The sequence below is a fragment of the Macaca fascicularis genome, chromosome 6, assembly GCF_037993035.2.
Source record: "Macaca fascicularis isolate 582-1 chromosome 6, T2T-MFA8v1.1".
In the NCBI taxonomy this organism is placed as follows: Eukaryota; Metazoa; Chordata; class Mammalia; order Primates; family Cercopithecidae; genus Macaca; species Macaca fascicularis.
Genome location: NC_088380.1, coordinates 59,138,075 through 59,161,292, shown reverse-complemented (window position 1 = coordinate 59,161,292; position 23,218 = coordinate 59,138,075). Strand labels below are relative to the sequence as shown.

Here is a 23,218-nt window from a genome sequence, read left to right as displayed (position 1 = left end):
TAAGAGGGAAGCAGAAGGAAATTTGACCTGAGGAGGGGAAGGAGATGAGAAGGCTGAAACAAGATGCTACTGGTTTTGAAAATAGAGGAAGGGGCTACAAGCCAAGGAAATGAAGCTCTAGAAACTGAAAAAGACAGAAAGTTAATTCTCCCTTAGGGCCTCTGGAGGAAGTCAAGGTCTCGCAACACTTTGGTTTTGGCCAGTGAATGATTTTGGACTTGTGACCTCTAAAACTGTAGAATGTTGTTTTAGGGCACCAAGTTTGTGGTAATTGGTTACAGCAACGACAAGAAACTAATACAAAGACTAAACGACGTTTATACTTACTATCAGGACTACATTGTCTTTATGAAGTTACATCTAATTTTGCTCATTTCTGACATTCTAGTAATCTTGATCTAAAAACAGGAGGGGTGAAAACTAGTTGGTGCAAACGTAATTACGGTTTCAGCCTGTGAATTTTAAATCATAAATAGGTTCAAACACATCTTTATTAATCAAAATAGGAACCATTACAATGAACACATTTTTTCCAATGAGAAATAAGTTTGTTTATTCCTATAGGGTAAAAATCCATGCTTTGGGATTCAACAAACCCTTGGGAAGCATTTTCTGCTTCCTGCTGGTTGTGGAAGCATTTTTGCTGCAAAAAGTTGTCGAGGTGCTTGAAGAAGTGGTAATCGGTTGGCGAGAGGTCAGGTGAATATGACAGGTGAGACAAAACTTCATAGCCCAATTCATTAAACTGTTGAAGCATTGGTTGTGCAATGTGCAGTCAAGTGGTGTTGTGGAGAAGAATTGGGCCCTTTCTGTTGGCAAATGCCAACTGCAGGCATTGTGGTTTTTGGTACATCTCATTGACTTGCTGAGCATACTTCTCAGATGTAATGGTTTTGCCAGAATTCAGAAAGCTGTAGTGGATTAGACTGGCAGCAGACTACGAAACAGTGAGCGTAACCTTTTTCTGGTGCAGGTTTGGCTTTGGGAAGGGCTTTGGAGCTTCCTCTTGGTCTAACCACTGAGCTGGTCATCACTGGTTATTGTATAGAATCCACTTTTTGTTGTACATCATAATTCGATTGAGAAATGATTCATTGTTACTGCATAGAATAAGAGATGACACTTCAAAATGATGATTTTTAAACTTTTTGCTCAGCTCATGAGACACCCACTTATCAACCTTTCCAATTTACCTCAAATTACAAATGACCACAGAATGGTTGGCCTTTAGTTTTAGGGCAACTTCTTGTGTAGTTGTAAGAGGATCAGCTTAGAAGATTTCTTTCAGTTGGTTGTTGACAACTTCCGATGGCCAGCCACTATGCTCCTCATCTTCAAGGCTCTGGTCTCCTTTGCAAAGCTTCTTGAACCACCGCTACATTGTACGTTCATTAACAGTTCCTGGGCCAAATGAATTATTGATGTTGCAAGTTGTCTCCGCTGTTTTACAACACATTTTGAACTCAAATAAGAAAATTGCCCAAATTTGCTTTTCGCCTAACAGCATTTCCATAGTCTAAAATAAGTATAAGATAAACAGCAAGTGATAAGTCATTAGCAAAAAATTAAAGTGAGAAACGTGCATTAAAATGATGTATAACATAACCACAGTTATGTAAGAAAATATTTGAATATTAAACAGCAAATTTCAACAGTGCAAAAACTGCAATTACTTTTGTACTAACCTAATATCTTTTCCTTGTCCATCATAAGGGTCATGACTGATACCCCATAACAAAAGACAGATTAACAAGAGAAATACATAACTTTATTTAACAGTGTTTTACAGGAAGTAGGAGACTTCAGAAATGGAGACCCAAAGACCCAAAGAAAACTGTGTACTTTAATGCTAAGCCCCATGAAAGGTGTAGACAGTTGTGGAGAAAACTGATTGGAAAAGAGATACCCTCTTTTCCAATAGTAATAACTAATAGATCTAATAGTAATAACTTTGGGGAACATAAAAAGTTCTTTGTTAAGATTCTTCTTGGCCTCTCTGTGCAGTATTATTTTCCCATGGGATGGCAGGAGAAAAGGGTCTCGCTTTCAGGGAAGGTAGGTCAGAGAGTGACCTTTCTAGATTTCATAGCTTGCTTTGGGGGTAAAGATTCTTAGTTTCTATGACCACTTCAGGGAAGAGTTCTGGTTTTTATGATATGTCTTGGGGGAGAAAGGAGGATGTAAGGAAGATTTGAGAGACCTTGTTTCTGATGCCCTTCCAATCTTTTTCAGTTCAAAGAACTCAGCATGTGCCAAGGCACCCACACTTGGAGTATCATTCTCTGAACATTGGCAGCACTGATCAATCTATAAAGAAGTGTGCAGCCTTGAGCCTAAATGCAAGTTTTTTCATTAAAAAATCCTTTATTGGCCTTCTATTCCTTATTTATCACATCTTCCTCTTTGTTTACCAGAGATATTTTCCCCCCAGAGACTGTCCTTGGTCTCTCTTCTCTTCCTCATAATCTTGCCTCTATTGTCCTGTTTACTGCCATAGCTTTAATTTTTACAGTATAGCCAATGCTCTTGGTCAGTTTGTTAGGCTTCAGACCCACATTTCCTGTTGTCTGCTATGCATCTTCAGCTGGATAGCTCATTGGCATTTTGTATTCAATAAAGCTAGAAATGAATTCACCTTGTCATGCATTGATTTATAAATGGAAAGCCAAGTCACACCAGAAAACAAATCCTTCATCAAATAAGATATGTTAAGAATTTTGTTTTGTTTTGTTTTACACAATAATGGAAAACTCAAAAGTATCATCTTATTCTTTTGTTTTTGTAGATGTTAATTTTGAGTAATATTTCTTCCAACATTTCTTCACTTTGCCTTGCTCCACATGGGCCATCCTAGGCATGGTGCAAATGACTGCAGTAATGGAAAATCTGACTTTTAGATCATTCTGTATATAAATTCTAACAATATGATCTTCTCAACCAAATAACCAATTAATTCAAGTAACTTGAGACAGAGTACTCTGACTTTATCTGCTCTATAATTTTTATTCTGAAGACAAAAAGAATCAAGTAAAAACATCTTGAACTTTACCTGTAGTTTGTTGCTGGTGGTATTAGAGAGATAATTTTTAAAAAAGAATCTATGGTTCAATAGTAATTAACAAAAACAATGATGGCAACAACAAAAACCTAGTGAGTCCAGTCAGTAACTGTAGAAGAAATGATAGCATAGAAAACCACCATCTTACAACCCTCAGTAATACCTAATTCAGGCAAGGATAATAAAAAAAATGTTAAAATAATTTGGTGAAATTTTGTGGGGAATCAGGATTCATGAAATATCTAAGCATCAACCCTTAGATTACATAATGTACGATGGAGAAATCTGGCATGTACCACTTTAACTGAGTGATCAAACTTAGCATCAGGAATAATTATTGCCTTTATATGCCTCCAGAAGGGACTCTTTGAGAAAAACATATTACATATATAATATTCTTACCAAAAATACTTAACTTGAGTCTAATTATGAGGAAACAACCAGAGGAACCTAAATCGCAGAACATTCTACAAAATGACTAACCTTGGATTTCTTAAAAATTCTGAATATTATGAAAGAAACAAAGACGTAGGTGAACTGTTCAAGATTAGAGGAGAATAAACCCAATGTATGATTATGGATTGGATCCTGTATTTTTAAAAATTGGTATATAGTATCAGGAAAAACTGGGGAAATCTGGCAATTCCCCCCCACCATCTGTGTACTTTATTTTATTTTGTTTTATTTTATTTTATTTTATTTATTTTTTTACTTTAAGTTCTGGGATACATGTGCAGAACATGCAGGTTTGTCACATAGGTATACATGTGCCGTGGTGGTTTGTTGCACCTATCAACTCGTCATCTAGGTTTTAAGCCCACGTGCATTAGGTATTTGTCCTAATGCTCTTCCTTCCTTTGCCTCCCACCCCGCAACAGACCCTGGTGTGTCACGTTCCTCTCCCTGTGTCCATGTGTTCTCATTGTTCAACTTCCACTTATGAGTGAGAATGTGCAGTGTTTGGTTTTCCGTTCCTGTGCTAGTTTGCTGCGAATGATGGCTTCCAGCTTAATCCATGTCCCTGCAAAGGACATGAACTCATTCTTTTTTATGGCTGCATAGTATTCTATGGTATACATGTGCCACATTTTCTTAATCCAGTCTATCATTGATGGACATTTGGGTTGGTTCCAAGTCTTTACTATTGTAAATAGTGCCACAATAAACATACATATGCATGTGTCTTTATAGTAGAATGATTTATAATCCTTTGGGTATATACCAAGTGATAGGATTGCTGTGTCAAATGGTATTTCTGGTTCCAGGTCCTTGAGGAATTGCCACACTGTCTTCCACAATGGTTGAACTAATTTACACTCTCACCAACAGTGTAAAAGCATTCCTATTTCTCCACAGCCTCTCCAGCATCTGTTGTTTCCTGACGTTTTAATAATCACCATTCTAACTGGCATGAGATGGTATCTCATTGTGGTTTTGATTTGTATTTCTCTAATGACAGTGATGATAAAGTTTTTTTCATATGTTTGTCAGCCACATAAATATCTTCTTTTGAGAAGTGTCTGTTCACATACTTCACCCTCTTTTTGATGGGGTTGTTTTATTTTTTATTGTAAATGTATTTAAGTTCCTTCTAGATTCTGGATATTAGACCTTTGTCAGAAGGGTAGATTGCAAAAATTTTCTCCTATTCTGTAGGTTGCCTGTTCACTCTGATGATATATATATATATATATATTTTTTTTGCTGTGCAGAATCTCTTTAGGTTTAATTAGATCCCATTTGTCAATTTTGGTTTTTGTTGCAATTGTTTTTGGTGTTTTAGGCATGAAGTCTTTGCCCATACCTATGTCCTGAATAGCATTGGCTAGGTTTTCTTTTAGGGTTTTTATGGTTTTGGGTTTTACATGTAAGTGTTTAATCCATCTTGAGTTAATTTTTGTCTAAGGGATAAGGAAGGGGTTCAGTTTCAGTTTTCTGCATATGGCTAGCCAGTTTTTGCAGCATCATTTATTAAATAGGGAATCCTTTCCCCATTTCTTGTTTTTGTCAGGTTTGTTGAAGATCAGATGGTTGTAGATGTGTGACATTATTTTTGAGGTCTCTGTTCTGTTCTATTGTCCTGTGTATCTGTTTTGGTACCAGTACCATGCTGTTTTGGTTACTGTAGCCTTGTAGTATAGTTTGAAGTCAGGTAGCGTGATGCCTCCAGCTTTGTTCTTTTTGCTTAGGATTGTCTTGGGTATATCAGCTCTTTTTTGTTCCATATGAAATTTAAAGCAGTTTTTTCTAATTCTGAAAAGAAAATCAATGGTTGCTTGAGGGGAATAGCATTGAATCTGTAGATGACTTTGGGCAGTATGGCAATTTTCACAATATTGATTCTTCCTATACATGAGTATGGATTTTTTTTTTTTTTTACATTTGTTTGTGTGTTCTCTTATTTCCTTGAGCAGTGGTTTGTAGTTCTCCTTGAAGAGGTCCTTCACATATTTTCTAAGTTGTATTCCTAGGTATTTTATTCTCTTTGTACCAGTTGTGAATAGGGGTTCACTCATGATTTGGCTGTCTGCTTGTCTATTGTTGGTGTATAAGAATGCTGGTGATTTTTGCACATTGATTTTGTATCCTGAGACTTTGCTGAAGTTGCTTATCAGCTTAAGGAGTTTTCCGGCTTAGATTATGGGATTTTCTAAATATGCAATCATGTCATCTGCAAACAGACAATTTGACTTCCTCTCTTCCTATTTGAATACCTTTATTTCTTTCTCTTGCCTGATTGCCCTGGCCAGAGCTTCCAACACTATGTTGAATAGGAGTGGTGAGAGAGGGCATCCTTGTCTTGTGCTAGTTTTCAAAGGGAATGCATCTAGTTTTTGCCCATTCAGTGTGATATTGGCTATGGGTTTGTCATAAATAGCTCTTACTATTTTGAGATATGTTCCATCAATACCTAGTATATTTTAACATGAAGAGATGTTGAATTTTATCAAAGGTCATTTCTGCTTCTATTGAGATAATCATGTGGTTTTTGTCATTGATTCTGTTTATGTTATGCACTACGTTTATTGATTTGCATATGTTGAACCAGCTTTGCATCCCAGGGATGAAGCCAACTTGATTGTGGTGGATAAGCTTTTCGATGTACTGCTAGATTCGGTTTGTCAGTATTGAGGATTTTCGCATCGATGTTCATCAGGGATATTGGCCTGAAATTTTCTTTTTTTTGTTGTGTCTCTGCCAAGTTTTGGTACCAGGATGATGCTGGCCTCATAAGATGAATTAAGGAGGAGTCCCTCTTTTTCTATCATTTGGAATAGTTCCAGAAGGAATGGTACCAGCTCCTCTTTGTATCGTGGGTACAATTCAGCTGTGAATTTGTCTGATCCTGGGCTTTGTTTTTTGGTTGGTGGACTGTTAATTACTGTCTCAATGTCAGAAATTGTTATTAGTTTATTCAGGGGTTCGACTTCTTCCTGGTTTAGTCTTGGGAGGGTGTACATGTCCAGGAATTTATCCATTTCTTCTAGATGTTCTAGCTTATTTGTGTAGACGTATTTATAGTATTATCTGATGGTTATTTGTATTTCTGTGGAATCAATAGTAATATCCCCTTCATCATTTTTTATTGTGTCTATTTGATTCTTCTCCCATTTCTTCTTTATTAGTCTAGCTAGTGGTCTATCTATTTTGTTAATTTTTTTCAAAATACCAGCTCCTGGATTCATTGATATTTTTTTGAAGGGTTTTTCATGTCTCTATCTCCTTCCCTTCTGCTCTGATCTTAGTTATTTCTCATCTGCTAGCTTTTGAATTTGTTTGCTCTTGCCTTTCTAGTTCTTTTCATTGTTATGTTAAGGTATCGATTTCAGATCTTTCCAGCTTTCTGACATGGGCATTTAGTGCTATCAATTTCCCTCTTTTTTCTTTTTGAGACTTTTTTTTGAGACAGAGTCTTGCTCTGTCACCCAGGCTGGAGTGCAGTGGCGTGATCTCGACTCACTGCAAACTCCGCCTCCCAGGTTCATGCCATTCTCCTGCCTCAGCCTTGAGTAACTGGGACTACAGGCACCTGCCACAATGCCCAGCTAATTTTTTTGTATTTTTAGCAGAGACGGGGTTTCACTGTGTTAGCCAGAATGGTCTCAATCTCCTGACCTAGTGATCTGCCCACCTCGGCCTCCCAAAGTGCTGGGATTACAGTTGTGAGCCACTGCGCCCGGCCTCAGTTTCCCTCTTAACACTACTTTAGCTTTGTCCCAGACATTCTGGTATATTGTCTCTTTGTTCTCACTAGTTTCAAAGAAGTTCTTTATTTCTGCCTTAATTTCGTTTTTTACCCAGGAGTCATTCAGGACCAGGTTGATCAATTTCCATGTAGTTGTATGGTTTTGAGTGAGTTTTTAATCCTAAATTCTAATTTGATTGCACTGTGGTGTGAGAGACTGATAAGATTTCTGTTCTTTTACATTTGCTGAGGAGTGTTTTACTTCCAATTATGTGGTCAATTTTAGAATAAGTGCCATGTGGCACTGAGAATAATGTATATTCTGTTGATGTGGGGTGGAGAGTTCTGTGGATGTCTATTAGGTCCACTTGATCCAAAGCTGAGTTCAAGTCCTGAATATCCTTGCTAATTTTCTGTCCCATTGATCTGTCTAATATTGACAGTGGGGTGTTAAAATCTCCCACTATTAGTGTGTGGGAGTCTAAGTCTCTTTGTAGGTCTCTAAGAACTTGCTGTATGAATCTGGGTGCTCCTGTATTGGGTCCATATATATTTAGGATAGTTAGGATAGTTAGCTCTTCCTTTTTTTTTTTTTTTTTTTTTTGTAGAGTGTCAGAAACTTTTATTTTTAATTATACTTTAAGTTCTAGGGTACATGTGCATAACGTGCAGGTTTGTTACATATGTATACTTGTGCCATGTTGGTATGCTGCACCCATCAACTCGTCAGCACCCATCAACTTGTCATTTACATCAGGTAAAACTCCCAATGCAATCCCTCTCCCCTCCCCCCTCCCCGTTATAGGCCCCGGTGTGTGATGTTCCTCTTCCCAGTCCAAGTGATCTCATTGTTCAGTTCCCACCTATGAGTGAGAACATGCAGTGTTTGGTTTTCTGTTCTTGCGATAGTTTGCTGAGAATGATGGTTTCCATCTGCATCCATGTCCCTACAAAGGACACAAACTCATCCTTTTTTATGGCTGCATAGTATTCCATGGTGTATATGTGCCACATTTTCTTAATCCAGTCTGTCACTGATGGACATGTGGGTTGATTCCAAGTCTTTGCTATTGTGAATAGTGCTGCAATAAACATATGTGTGCATGTGTCTTTATAGCAGCATGATTTATAATCCTTTGGGTATATACCCAGTAATGGGATGGCTGGGTCATATGGTACATCTAGTTCTAGATCCTTGAGGAATTGCCATACTGTTTTCCATAATGGTTGAACTAGTTTACAATCCCACCAACAGTGTAAAAGTGTTCCTATTTCTCCACATCCTCTCCAGCACCTGTTGTTTCCTGACTTTTTAATGATTGCCATTCTAACTGGTGTGAGATGGCATCTCATTGTGGTTTTGATTTGCATTTCTCTGATGGCCAGTGAAGATGAGAATTTTTTCATGTGTCTGTTGGCTGTATGAATGTCCTCTTTTGAGAAGTGTCTATTCATATCCTTTGCCCACTTTTTGATGGGGTTGTTTGTTTTTTTCTTGTAAATTTGTTTGAGTGCTTTGTAGGTTCTGGATATTAGCCCTTTGTCAGACGAGTAGATTGCAAAAATTTTCTCCCATTCTGTAGGTTGCCTGTTCACGCTGATGGTAGTTTCTTTTGCTGTGCAAAAGCTCTTTAGTTTAATTAGATCCCATTTGTCAATTTTGGCTTTTATTGCTGTTGCTTTTGGTGTTTTAGACATGAAGTCCTTGCCCATGCCTATGTCCTGAATGGTATTACCTAGGTTTTCTTCTAGGGTTTTTATGGTTTTAGGTCTAACATTTAAGTCTCTAATCCATCTTGAAAAAATTTTCGTATAAAGACTAAGGAAAGGATCCAGTTTCAGCTTTCTACTTATGGCTAGCCAATTTTCCCAGCACCATTTATTAAATAGGGAATCCTTTCCCCATTTCTTGTTTTTCTCAGGTTTATCAAAGGTCAGATGGCTGTAGATGTGTGGTATTATTTCTGAGGACTCTGTTCTGTTTCATTGGTCTATATCTCTGTTTTGGAACCAGTACCATGCTGTTTTGGTTATTGTAGCCTTGTCGTATAGTTTGAATTCAGGTAGCGTGATGCCTCCAGCTTTGTTCTTTTGACTTAGGATTGTCTTGGAGATGCAGGCTCTTTTTTGGTTCCATATGAACTTTAAAGCAGTTTTTTCCAATTCTGTGAAGAAACTCATTGGTAGCTTGATGGGGATGGCATTGAATCTATAAATTACCTTGGGCAGTATGGCCATTTTCACGATATTGATTCTTCCTATCCATAAGCATGGTATGTTCTTCCATTTGTTTATGTCCTATTTTATTTCACTGAGCAGTGGTTTGTAGTTCTCCTTGAAGAGGTCCTTTACATCCCTTGTAAGTTGGATTCCTAGGTATTTTATTCTCTTTGAAGCAATTGTGAATGGAAATTCATTCATGATTTGGCTCTCTGTTTGTCTGTTACTGGTGTATAAGAATGTTTGTGATTTTTGCACATTGATTTTGTATCCTGAGACTTTGCTGAAGTTTCTTATCAGCTTAAGGAGATTTTGGGCTGAGACAATGGGGTTTTCTAAATATACAATCATGTCATCTGCAAACAGGCACAATTTGACTTCTTTTCCTAACTGAATACCCTTTATTTCTTCCTCTTGCCTGATTGCCCTAGCCAGAACTTCCAATGCTATGTTGAATAGGAGTGGTGAGAGAGGGCATCCCTGTCTTGTGCCAGTTTTCAAAGGGAATGCTTCCAGTTTTTGCCCATTCAGTATGATATTGGCTGTGGGTTTGTCATAAATAGCTCTTATGATTTTGAGATATGTTCCATCAATACCGAATTTATTGAGAGTTTTTAGCATGAAGGGCTGTTGAATTTTTTCAAAGGCCTTTTCTGCATCTATTGAGATAATCATGTGGTTTTTGTCTTTGGTTCTGTTTATGTGCTGGATTACGTTTATTGATTTGCATATGTTGAACCAGCCTTGCATCCCAGGGATGAAGCCCACTTGATCATGGTGGATAAGCTTTTTGATGTGCTGCTGGATCCAGTTTGTCAGTATTTTATTGAGGATTTTTGCATCGATGTTCATCAGAGATATTGGTCTAAAATTCTCTTTTTTTGTTGTGTCTCTGCCAGGCTTTGGTATCAGGATGATGTTGGCCTCATAAAATGAGTTAGGGAGGATTCCCTCTTTTTCTATTGATTGGAATAGTTTCAGAAGGAATGGTACCAGCTCCTCCTATATCATTCTACCTCTGGTAGAATTCAGCTGTGAATCCATCTGGTCCTGGACTTTTTTTGGTTGGTAGGCTATTAATTATTGCCTCAACTTCAGAGCCTGCTATTGGTCTATTCAGGGATTCAGCTTCTTCTTGGTTTAGTCTTGGGAGAGTGTAAGTGTCCAGGAAATTTTCCATTTCTTCTAGATTTTCTAGTTTATTTGCGTAGAGGTGTTTATAGTATTCTCTGATGGTAGTTTGTATTTCTATGGAGTCGGTGGTGATATCCCCTTTATCATTTTTTATTGCGTCTATTTGATTCTTCTCTCTTTTCTTCCTTATTAGTCTTGCTAGCGGTCTATCAATTTTGTTGATCTTTTCAAAAAACCAGCTCCTGGATTCATTGATTTTTTGGAGGGTTTTTTGTGTCTCTATCTCCTTCAGTTCTGCTCTGATCTTAGTTATTTCTTGCCTTCTGCTGGCTTTTGAATGTGTTTGCTCTTGATTCTCTAGTTCTTTTAATTATGATGTTAGGGTGTCAATTTTAGATCCTTCCAGCTTTCTCTTGTGGGCATTTAGTGCTATAAATTTCCCTCTACACACTGCTTTAAATGTGTCCCAGAGATTCTGGTATGTTGAATCTTTGTTCTCATTGGTTTCAAAGAACATCTTTATTTCTGCCTTCATTTCGTTGTGTACGCAGTAGTCATTCAGGAGCAGGTTATTCAGTTTCCATGTAGCTGAGCAGTTTTGATTGAGTTTCTTAGTCCTGAGTTCTAGTTTGATTGCACTGTGGTCTGAGAGACTGTTTGTTATAATTTCTGTTCTTGTACATTTGCTGAGGAGTGCTTTACTTCCAATTGTTTGGTCAATTTTGGAATAAGTGTGATGTGGTGCTTAGAAGAATGTATATTTTGTTGATTTGGGGTGGAGAGTTCTGTAGATGTCTATTAGGTCTGCTTGCTGCAGAGATGAGTTCAATTCCTGGATATCCTTGTTAACTTTCTGTCTCATTGATCTGTCTAATGTTGACAGTGGGGTGTTGAAGTCTCCTATTATTATTGTATGGGAGTCCAAGTCTCTTTGTAAGTCTCTAAGGACTTGCTTTATGAATCTGGGTGCTCCTGTATTGGGTGCATATATATTTAGGATAGTTAGCTCTTCCTGTTGAATTGATCCCTTTACCATTATGTAATAGCCTTCTTTGTCTCTTTTGATCTTTGATGGTTTAAAGTCTGTTTTATCAGAGACTAGCATTGTAACCCCTGCTTTTTTTTTTTTTTTTGTTCTCCATTTGCTTGGTAGATCTTCCTCCATCCCTTTATTTTGAGCCTATGTATGTCTCTGCATGTGAGATGGTCTCCTGAATACAGCAGACTGATGGGTCTTGACTCTTTATCCAGTTTGCCAGTCTGTGTCTTTTAATTGGAGCATTTAGTCCATTTACATTTAAGGTTAAGATTGTTATGTGTGAACTTGATCCTGCCATTATGATATTAACTGGTTATTTTGCTCGTTAGTTGATGCAGTTTTTTCCTAGCCTTGATGGTCTTTACATTTTGGCATGTTTTTGCAATGGCTGGTACTTGGTGTTCCTTTCCATGTTTAGTACTTCCTTCAGGGTCTCTTGTAAGGCAGGCCTGGTGGTGACAAAATCTCTAAGCATTTGCTTCTCTGTAAAGGATTTTATTTCTCCTTCACTTATGAAACTTAGTTTGGCTGGATATGAAATTCTGGGTTTAAAATTCTTTTCTTTAAGAATGTTGAATATTGGCCCCCACTCTCTTCTGGCTTGGAGAGTTTCTGCCGAGAGATCTGCTGTTAGTCTGATGGGCTTCCCTTTGTGGGTAACCCGACCTTTCTCTCTGGCTGCCCTTAAGATTTTTTCCTTCATTTCAACTTTGGTGAATCTGGCAATTATGTGTCTTGGAGTTGCTCTTCTTGAAGAGTATCTTTGTGGCGTTCTCTTTATTTCCTGGATTTGAATGTTGGCCTGCCCTACTATGTTGAGGAAGTTCTCCTGGATGATATCCTGAAGAGTGTTTTCCAACTTAGTTCCATTTTCCCCCTCATTTTCAGGCACCCCAATCTGATGTAGATTTGGTCTTTTTACATAATCCCATACTTCTTGCAGGCTTTGTTCATTTCGTTTTCTTCTTTTTTCTTTAGATTTCTCTTCTCACTTCATTTCATTCATTTGATCCTCAATCGCTGATACTCTTTCTTCCAGTTGCTCGAGTCGGTTACTGAAGTTTGTGCATTTGTCACGTATTTCTCATGTCATGGTTTTCATCTCTGTCCATTCGTTTATGGCCTTCTCTGCATTAATTATTCTGGTTATCAATTCTTCCACTCTTTTTTCAAGATTTTTAGTTTCTTTGCGCTGGGTACGTAATTCCTCCTTTAGCTCTGAGAAGTTTGATGGACTTAAGCCTTCTTCTCTCATCTCGTCAAAGTCATTTTCCGTCCAGCTTTGATCCGTTGCTGGTGATGAGCTGCATTCCTTTGCAGGGGGAGATGTGCTCTTATTTTTTGAATTTCCAGCTTTTCTGTCCTGCTTTTTCCCCATCTTTGTCATTTTATCTGCCTCTGGTCTTTGATGATGGTGACGTACTGATGGGGTTTTGGTGTGGGTGTCCTTCCTGTTTGTTAGTTTTCCTTCTAACAGTCCGGACCCTCAGCTGTAGGTCTGTTGGAGATTGCTTGAGGTCCACTCCAGATGCTTTTTGCCTGGGTGTCAGCAGCAGAGGCTGCAGAAGATAGAATACTGCTGAACAGCGAGTGTACCTGTCTGATTCTTGCTTTGGAAGCTTCCTCTCAGGGGTGTACTCAACCATGTGAGGTGTAGGGTGTAGGTCTGCCCCTAGTGGAGGATGTCTCCCAGTTGGGCTACTCAGGGGTCAGGGACCCACTTGAGCAGGCAGTCTATCCGTTCTCAGATATCAACCTCGGTGTTGGGAGATCCACCGCTCTCTTCAAAGCTGTCAGAGTTGCTTGCGTCTGCAGAGGTTTCTGCTGCTTTTTTGTTGTTGCTGTTGTTGTTGTTGTTGTTTAGCTGTGCCCTGTCCCCAGAGGTGGAGTCTACAGAGACTGGCAGGCCTCCTTGAGCTGCTGTGAGCTCCACCCAGTTCGATCTTCCCAGGGCTTTGTTTACCTACTTAAGCCTCAGCAATGGTGGGCGCCCCTCCCCCAGCCTCGCTGCTGCCTTGCGGTTAGATCGTAGACTGCTGTGCTAGCAATGAGGAAGGCTCCGTGGGTGTGGGACCCTCCCGGCCAGGTGTGGGCTATAATCTCCTGGTGTGCCTGTTTCCTTAAAGCGCAGTATTGGGGTGGGAGTTACCCGATTTTCCAGGTGTTGTGTGTCTCTGTTCCCCTGGCTAGGAAAAGGGATTCCCTTCCCCCTTGCGCTTCCCAGGTGAGGCAATGCCTCGCCCTGCTTCAGCTCTCGCTGGTCGGGCTGCAACAGCTGACCAGCACCGATTGTCCAGCACTCCCCAGTGAGATGAACCCAGTACCTCAGTTGATAATGCAGAAATCACCTGTCTTTTGTGTCGCTCGCACTGGGAGCTGGAGACTGGAGCTGTTCCTATTTGGCCATCTTGCTCCGCCCCCCCCCAGTTAGCTCTTCTTGTTGCACTGATTCCTTTACCATCATGTAATGCCTCTCTGTTTTTTTTTTTTTTTTTTTTTTAATCTTTGTTGGCTTAAAGTCTGTTTTATCAGAGACTAAGATTGCAACCCCTGCTTTTTTTTCTTTTCATTTGCTTGGTAATTATTCCTTTATGCCTTTATCGTGAGCCTTTGTGTGTCTTTGCCTGTGACATGGGTCTCCTGAATATAGCACACCAATGGGTTTTGATTCTTTATCCAACTTGGCAGTCTGTCTTTTAATTGGTATATTTAGCCCATTTACATTTAAGGTTAATATTGTTATGTGTGAATTTGATCCTGTCGTCATGATGATATCTGGTTATTTTGCAGACTTGTTCATGTGGTTGATTCATAGTGTTGATCGTCTTTACAATTTGGTATGTTTTTTTGCAGTGGCTGGTACTGGTTGTTCCTTTCCATGTTTAGTGCTTCCTTGGGGAGCTCTTGTAAGGCAGGCCTGGTGGTGACAAAAATCCTTCAGCATTTGCTTGTCTGCAAAGGATTTTATTTCTCCTTCACCTATGAAGCTTAGTTTGGCTGGATGTGAAATTCTGGGTTGATAATTCTTTTCTTTAAAAATGTTTAATATTGGCCCCTGCTCTCTTCTGGCTTGTAGGGTTTCTGCTGAGAGGTCTGCTGTTAATCTGATGGGCTTCCCTTTGTTGGTAACCTGACCTTTCTCTCTGGTTGCCCTTAACAGTTTTTCCTTCATGTCAACCTTGGAGAATCTGATGGTTATGTTTCTTGGGGTTGCTCTTCTCGAGGAGTGTCTTAGTGGTGTTCTCTGTGTTTCCTGAATTTGAATGTCAGCCTGTCTTGCTAGGTTGGGGTAGCTCTCCTGAAAAATATCCTGAAGTGTGTTTTCTAACTTGGTTCCATTCTCCCCGTCACTCTCAGGTACACCAGTCAATAGTAGGTTTGGTCTTTTTACATAGTCTCATATTTCTTGGAGGCTGTGTTCCTTTTCGTTCTTTTCTAATCTTGTCTTTATGCCTTATTTCAGCAAGTTGATCTTTAATCTTTGATATATTTTGTTCCACTTGATCAATTCAGCTATCGATACTTGTGTATGCTTCACAAAGTTCTTGTACTGTGTTTTTCAGCCCCATCAGTTCATTTATGTTCCTCTCTAAACTCTAGTTATTCTAGTTAGCAGTTCCTGTAACCTTTTGTCAAGGTCCTTAGCTTTCTTGCCTTGGGTTAAAACGTGCTCCTTTAGCTCACAGGCGTTTGTTATTTTCCACCTTCTGAAGCCTGCTTGTCGATTCATCAATCTCATTCTCTGTCCAGTTTTGTGCCCTTGCTGGAGAGGAGTTGCCATCATTTGGGAGAGAAGAGGAATTCTGGTTTTTGGAATTTTGAGTGTTTTTATGCTGGTTTTTCCTCATCTTCTTGGATATATCTACCTTTGATCTTTGAGGCTGGTGACCTTTGGATGGGGTTTTTGTGTGGTTTTTTGGTGGTTGTTGTTGTTGCTTTCTGTTAGTTTTTTTTTTTTTTTTTTTTTTTTTTTCTATTTAACACACAGGCTCCTCTTCTGCAGGTCTGTTGCAGTTTGCTGAAGGTTCATTTCAGACCCTGTTCACCTGGGTATCACCAGTGGAGGATGCAGAACAGCAAAGATTGCTGTCCGCTCCTTCCTCTGGAAGCTTCATCCCAGAAACCTGATGCCAGCTAGAGCTCTCTTGCATGAGGTTTCTGTCGACCCCTGTTGGGAGGTGTCTCCCAATCAGGAGGCACACAGGTCAGGGACCCACTTGAGGAAGCAGTCTGTCCCTTCACAGAGCTGGTGCACTTTGCTGGGAGAATCGCCCTTGTCACGATCAGCTGCTCTCTTCAGAGCTGGCAGGCAGAAAAGATTAAGTCAGCTGAAGTTGCACCCACAGGCGCCCCTCCCCACAGGTGCTCTGTCCCAGGGAGATGACAGTTTTATCTGTAAGCCCCTGACTGAGGCTGTTGCATTTTCTTCAGAGGTGCCTTGCCCAGTGAGTAGCAATCTAGAGAAGCAGTCTGGCCACAGCCGGTTTGCCATGCTGTGATAAATTCTGCCCAGTCTTAAGGACACTCCTAGTCTCCTTAGCACTGTCAGGGGAAAACCACCTACTAAAGCCTCAGTAATGTCAGATGCCCCTCCCCCCTCCAAGTTGCATCATCCCAGGTCAACTCCAGACTGCTGTGCTGGCAGTGAGAATTTCAAGCCAGTGGTTCTTAGCTTGCTGGGCTCCATGGGAGTGGGACCCACTGAGCAAGACCACTTGGCTCCCTGGCTTCAGCCCCCTTTCCAGGGGAGTAAATGGTTCTGTCTTGCTGGGGTTCCAGGTACCACTGGGGTACGATAAAAAAAATTTCCTGCAGCTTGGTGCCTGCTCAAACAGCCACCCAGTTTTGTCCTTGAAACCCAGGCCCTGGTGGTGTAGGCTCATGAGGGAATCTACTGATCAGGAGATTGCAAAAACCATGAGAAAAGCGTAGCATCCGGGCTGGGTAGTACAGTCCCTCACAGCTTCCCTTGGCTGAGGAGGGAGGTCCCTTGCACTTCCCATGTGAAGCAATGCCCCATCCTGCTTCTGTTCACTCTCTGTGGGTTGCACCCATTGCCTATCCAGTACCAGTGAGATGAACTGGGTACCTCAGTTGGAAATGCAGAAATCACCCACCTTCTAAGTTGGTCTCACTGGAAGCTGCAAACCGGAGTTGTTTCTGTTCAGCCATCTTGGCCCCTCCTCTCTCCATCCATTTAAAAAAATTGTGACAATTGCTATTGTAGTGAATAAAGAATAATGTCTTTTTTTTCCTGAAGAGATACACTGTGAACTATATTTAGAAATGAAATCATGATGTCTACCTTACTTTTATTTTAATTCATGTATGTAATTTTAAAAAATAATTTCAACTTTTATTTTAGATCCAAGGGATACATGTCCAGGTTTATGGTACATTGCATAATGCTGAGGGTTGGGGTACAAATAATCCCACCATTTAGGTAGTGAGGATAGTACCCAATAGGTAGTTTTTCAGCACATTTCCTCTCTTTTCCCACAGCTCCAGTTGTCTCTAGTGTCTATTTTTCCTATCTTTATGTCCATGTGTACCTAGTGTTTAATTCTCACAAGTAAGAACATGTGGCATTTTTTTTGTTGTTCCTGCATTAATTTGCTTAGCATTAATTTGCTTAGGATGATGGCCTCTAGCTGTATCCATGTTGCTGTAAAGGATGTGATTACATTCTTTTATATGGTTGTATAGTATTCCATGGTGTATATGTACCACATTTTATTTATCGAATCCACCGTTGATAGGCACTAGGTTGATTTCGTGTCTTTGCTATTGTGAATAGTGCTGCAATGAACATATGAGTGCATGTGTCTTTTTGATAGAGTGATTTATTTTCCTTTGGATATATACCCAGTAATAAAATTGCTGGGTCCAGTAGTAGTTGTGTTTTAGGCTCTTTGAGAAATCTCCAGACTGCTTTCCACAATGGCTAACATACTTTAGATTCTCACCAACAATGTATAAGCATTCCCTGTTCTTTGCAGCCTTGCCAGCATCTTTCTATCTTTCTGACTGGTGTGAGAAAGCATCTCATTGTGGTTTTTATTTGTCTTTCTCTGATAATCAATGATGTCAAGCATTTTCTCATATGTTTATTGGCTACTTATATGTCTTTGAGAAGTGTCTGTTCATGTCCTTTGCCCACTTTTTAATGGGGTTGTTTGTTTTTTGCTTGTAAATTTAAGTTCTGGGTATTTGACCTTTGTCAGATCATAGCTTATGAATATATTCTCTCATTTTGTAGGTTGTCTGTTTACTCTGTTGATAGCTTCTTTTGCTATGCATAAGCTCTTTGGTATAATAATGTTTCATTTGTCAATATTTGTTTTTGTTGCAATTACTTTTGAGGACTTAGTCATGAATTCTTTGCCCAGGCTATTTCCAGAATGTTATTTCCTAGGTTTTCTTCTAGAATTTGTGTTCTTTGAGGTCTTACATTTAAATCTTCCTAACACTGCGAATTTTGTGTATGATTAAAGGTAGAGGTCCAGTTTCATTTTGCTGCATATGGCTAGCCAGCTATTCCGGCACCAATTATTGAACAGCAACTCATTTCCCCATTGCTTATTTTTGTCAACTTTGTTGAAGATCAAATGGGTTAAAGTGTGTGGCTTTATTTCTGGGTTCTCTATTTTGTTGCATTAGTCTGTGTCTGTTTTTGTACCAGTACCATGCTGTTTTGGTTACTGTAGCCTTAATAGTTTGAAGATGAGTAATGTGATCCTCTGCCTTTTTTCTTTTGGCTTAGGCTTGCTTTGGCTATTTGGGCTCTTTTTTCATTCAATATGAATTTTAGAATAGTTTTTTTTTTTTTTTCCTAATTCTGTGAATAGTGGCATTGATAGTTTGATAGAAATAGCATTGAATTTGTAGATTACGTTGGGCAACATGACCATTTAAATGATACTGATTCTTTCAATCTATGAGTATGAAATGTTTTTCCATTTGTTTGTGTCATCTGTGATTTCTTTCTGCAGCGTTTTGTAGTTATCCTTGTAGAGATCTTTCACCTCCTTGTATACCTTACTTTTAAACAAGAGAGAGTGCATGAGAGTATGCGTTTTCCAATGCACAAATGGAGAAGGAAGGCAGGGAGGTGAAAAAATGTGACAAAATGTTTACTAGTAAATTTAAGTGATAAATGAGTGTTCATTTACAACATTTTTATAATTTTTATGATAAAATTGAGGGAAATTATGGCTTTAAAATATCTTAAAATGCAATCAGTAACCTTTAGATAGGAGAAAGTCTATTGATATAATATATTATTATTACCAAGTGTCATTGTTGGCATACTTTGTTCACAATATCAGCATTGTATACTTCTTACAATAATAAAATCTCCTGGATTCATTTTTCTTAAATGCCTTGACAAGTGGAGACATGGAAGCTTCTTACTAGTTGTAGTGGTCCCAAAATTGCCATAAATCTCAGCATTCAGTTTCCTCAGCCTAGATCCACACCTAACTGGAGTTGAAAGAACAGATGTAATCATTTATATATTTATGGGTAATCAATTAAACCACAAATCAATCTGCCCCCATGATTCAATCACTTCCCATGAGACCCTTCCTCCAACACTGGGAATTACAATTTGACATGAGATTTGGGTGGGAACACAGAGCCAAATAATATCAACACGTATTTTAAAGAAACAATTTTAACTTTTTTGGGTGGGTGGGCCAAGATGGTTGATTAGAAGCAGCTGCAGTCCGCAGCGCTCACAAAGAGGAATAAAAACAGTGAGTGAATCTGCACCTTCAACTGAGGAATCCAGGTTCTTGCATTGGGACTGACTAGGTGGACAGCTCAACCCATGGACAGCAAGGAAAAGCAGGGTGGGGAGATATCCCACCTGGGAGAAGCACAGAGCCAGAGGAGCCCACATTCCCAGCCAAGGGAGGTGGTGACTGATTGTGCTACCCCACCTGGGAAAGCATGCTTTTCCCATGGATCTTTGCAGTCCACAGATCGGGAGATCCCCTTGTGAGCCCACATCACTAGGGCCTTGGGTCCAAAGTACAGAGCTCTTGTCTTGGCAAAGTGGCTGCTTGGGCACACACAGAGACCCAGGAGCTTTGCATATTCTGGTCTTGGGAATTCTGGCAAGGTGGGAGATCCAATTGTGCATTTCCCTAGGAAGGGGGCCGAATCCAGGGAGCCAAGAGGTGTCATTATGCAGGCCTCACTCCCATGGCACCTCACAAGTTAAGATGCACTGGCTTGGAATTCCAGCTGGCCAGCAGCAGCAGGCTGGAGACCGCCTGAGGTGGATCTCTGCGTTTGAGTTGACAGTTCTTGATGGCTGGCTTTGGGGAGTCCAAGCAGTCCATATTAGAAGGAGTTCCCCACAACATAGTACCACTACTGTGCCAAATCATGGCAAAACTGCTTCCTTAAGTGGGACTCCAACCCATCCCTCCTTACCGGGCAGGGCCTCCTTGTGGGAATTTTAGCAACTCCAGCCAGGGTTATATGGACAGAACTCTGATCTCTCCCTGGGACAGAGCCCCTGCAAGGAGGGCAGCCACCATCACTACAGTTCAGTTGACTTAGTCTTTCTAGCCTTCACTCTGGAGAATCTGGGTGGTCTGGATGAGGCAGGGTTCCCCCCAGTGCATCTGTTCTGCCAAGGGGCAGCCACACTGCTTTTTAAAGCAGCTCCCTGATCCCGGTCCTCCTGACTGGGCGAGACCTCCCAAGAGGAGTCTCCAGATACCTTCTATAGGAGTGTTCAGGCTGGCATTGGGTTGTTGCCCTACTGGGGTGGAGCTACCAGAGGAAGGAGCAGACTGCCATCTTTGCTGTTTTGCAGCCTTCACTGGTGCACACCTCCAGGTGTGGGAGGAACTGAGGCAACAATAAGCTGGAGTGGATCCCCAAGAAACCACAGCAGCCCTATGGAAAAGTGGCCTGACTGTTAAAAGGGGGGAAAACAACAACATCATCAAAAAGAGACCTCATTAAAACCCCATTCAAAGGTCAGCAACCTCAAATATCGAAAGCAGGTAAGCCCACAAAAATGAGAAAGAATCAAAGCAAAACCCCTGAAAACTAAGAAAGCCAGAATGCCTCTTCTCCTCCAAGTGATCACATCACCTTACCATCAGGGACATAGAACCGGGCTGAGGCTGAGATGGTTGAATTGGCAGGAGTAGAATTCAGACGGTGGATAATAACAAATTTCGCTGAGCCAAAGGAGCATGTTCTAACCCAATGCTAAGAAGCTAAGAATAATGATAAAAAAAATACAGGAGCTGACAACCAGAATAGCCAGTTTACAGCGAAATATAACTGACCCGATGGAGCTGAAAAACACAAAAAGAAAACATCACAATGCAATCACAAATATCAATAGTGGAATAGACCAAGTGGAGGAAAAAATCTGAGCTTCAAGACTATCTTTCTGCAATAAGACAGGCAGACAAGAATAGAGAAAAAATAATCAAAAGGTATTTTAAAAACCTCCAAGAGCTATGAGATTATGTTAAATGACCAAGCCTATGACTGATTGGGCTACCTAAGGAGATGGGAGAACAGAACTAAGTTGGAAAACATACTTTAGGATGTCATCCAGGAGAACTTCCCCAGCCTAGCAAGATAGTCCAACATTCAAATGCAGTAACTTCAGAGAACCTCTGTAAGGGGTTCCTCTCCATGAGAAAATCAACCCCAAGACACATGGTCATCAGAATCTCCAAGGTTGAAATGGAAGAAAAAATGTCAAGGGCAACCAGAGAGAAAAGCCAGGTCACCTACAAAGGGAAACCCATTGACTAACAGCAGACCTCTCAGCAGAAACCTTACAAGTCAGAAGAGATTGGAGGCCAATAGTCAACATTCTTTTAAAAAAATTTCCAACCCAGAATTTTATATCTGGCCAAACTAAGCTTCATAAGTGAAGGAGAAATAAGATCCTTTTCAGACAAGCAAATGCTGAGGGAATTAATCACCACCAGACCTGCCTTGTAAAAAACCCCTGAAAAAGCACTAAATATGAAAAGAAAAACTGTTACCAGCAGCTACAAAACCCCCCTGAAGTATACAGACCAGTGACACTATGAAGCAACCACATAAACAAGTCTGCAAAATAACCAGCTAGCATCATGATGACAGGATCAGATTCATACATAACAATATTAACCTTAAATGTAAATGGACTAAATGCCCCAACTAAAAGACACAGAATGGCAAGCTGGATAAAGAGTCAAGACCCATTAGTATACTGTCTTCAAGAGACCCATCTTACATGCAAAAACACACATAGGCTCAAAATAAAGGAATGGAGGAAAATTTATCAAGCAAATGGAAAACAGAAGAGAGCAAGGGTCTTGATTTCTGACAAAACAGACTTTAAACCAACAAAGATCAAAAAAGACAAAGAAGGGCATTTATATAATGGTAAAGGGTTCAGTTCAACAAGAGCTAACTATCCTAAATATATATGGACCCAATATAGGAGCACCCAGATTCATAAAGCAAGTTCTTAGAGACCTACCAAGAGATTTAGACTACCACACAATAATAGTGGGAGACTTTAACACTCCACTGACCATATTAGATCATCAAGACAGAAAATTGACAAAGATGTTCAGGACTTGAACTCAGCTCTGGATCAAGCCGACCTGATAGATATCTACAGGACTCTCCACTGAAAAGCAAAAGAATATACATACTTTTCATTGCCACATAGAACTTACTCTAAAACTGATTGCATAAACGGAAGCAAAACACTCCTCAGCAAATGCAAAAGAATGGAAATCATAACAAACAGTCTCTTAGACCACAGTGCAATCAAATTAGAACTCAAGTTTAAGAAAGTCACTCAAAACCACACAACTACATGGAAGTTGAACAACCTGCTCCTGAATGACTCCTGGGTAAATAATGAAATTAAGGCAGAAATCAAGTAGTATCCTGAAACTAATGAGAACAGAGAGACAGCATATCAGAATCTCTGTGATGCAGTTAATGCCGTGTTAAGAGGGAAATTTATAGCACTACATGTCCACATCAAAAAGCAAGAAAGATGTGAAATCAACAACCTAACATCATAACTAAAATAACTAAAGAACCAAGAGCAAACACCAAAGCTAGCAGAAGACAAGAAATAACCAAGATCAGAGCAACCCATACCAAAAGACAGCCCTACACAAAAAGACAACCCTCACACAGAAATAACTGAAAGAGACAGAGACACAAAAAACTCTTCAAAAAATCAACAAATCCAAGAGCCAGTTTTTTGAAAAAAATAATAAAATAGATGGCTAGCTAGACTAATAGAAGAATCAAATAGACACAATCAGAAATGATAAGGAGACATCACCACTGACTCCACAGAAATACAAATAACCATCAGAAAAATACTATAAACACTTCTATGTAAATAAACTAGAAAATCTAGAAGAAATGGACACATTGCTGGATACATACACCCTCCCAAGATTGAACCAGGAAGAAATTGAATCCCTGAATAGATCAATAACAAGTTCTGAAATGGAGGCAGTAATAAATAGCCTATCAACCAGGACCAGATGGATTTATAGCTGAATTGTATCAGAGGTAC

General features: G+C 39.8%; 1 long non-coding RNA gene across 1 annotated transcript; it reads right to left on the bottom strand.

The window, feature by feature from the left end:
• Positions 1-12,732: 12,732 nt before the first annotated feature.
• On the bottom strand, positions 12,733-20,172 carry LOC135971289 (uncharacterized). Its single transcript, XR_010587371.1, has 2 exons — positions 19,508-20,172; positions 12,733-19,119 (listed from the first exon to the last, which is right to left on the bottom strand). It is a non-coding gene; the product is annotated as an uncharacterized lncRNA (long non-coding RNA).
• Positions 20,173-23,218: the final 3,046 nt, after the last annotated feature.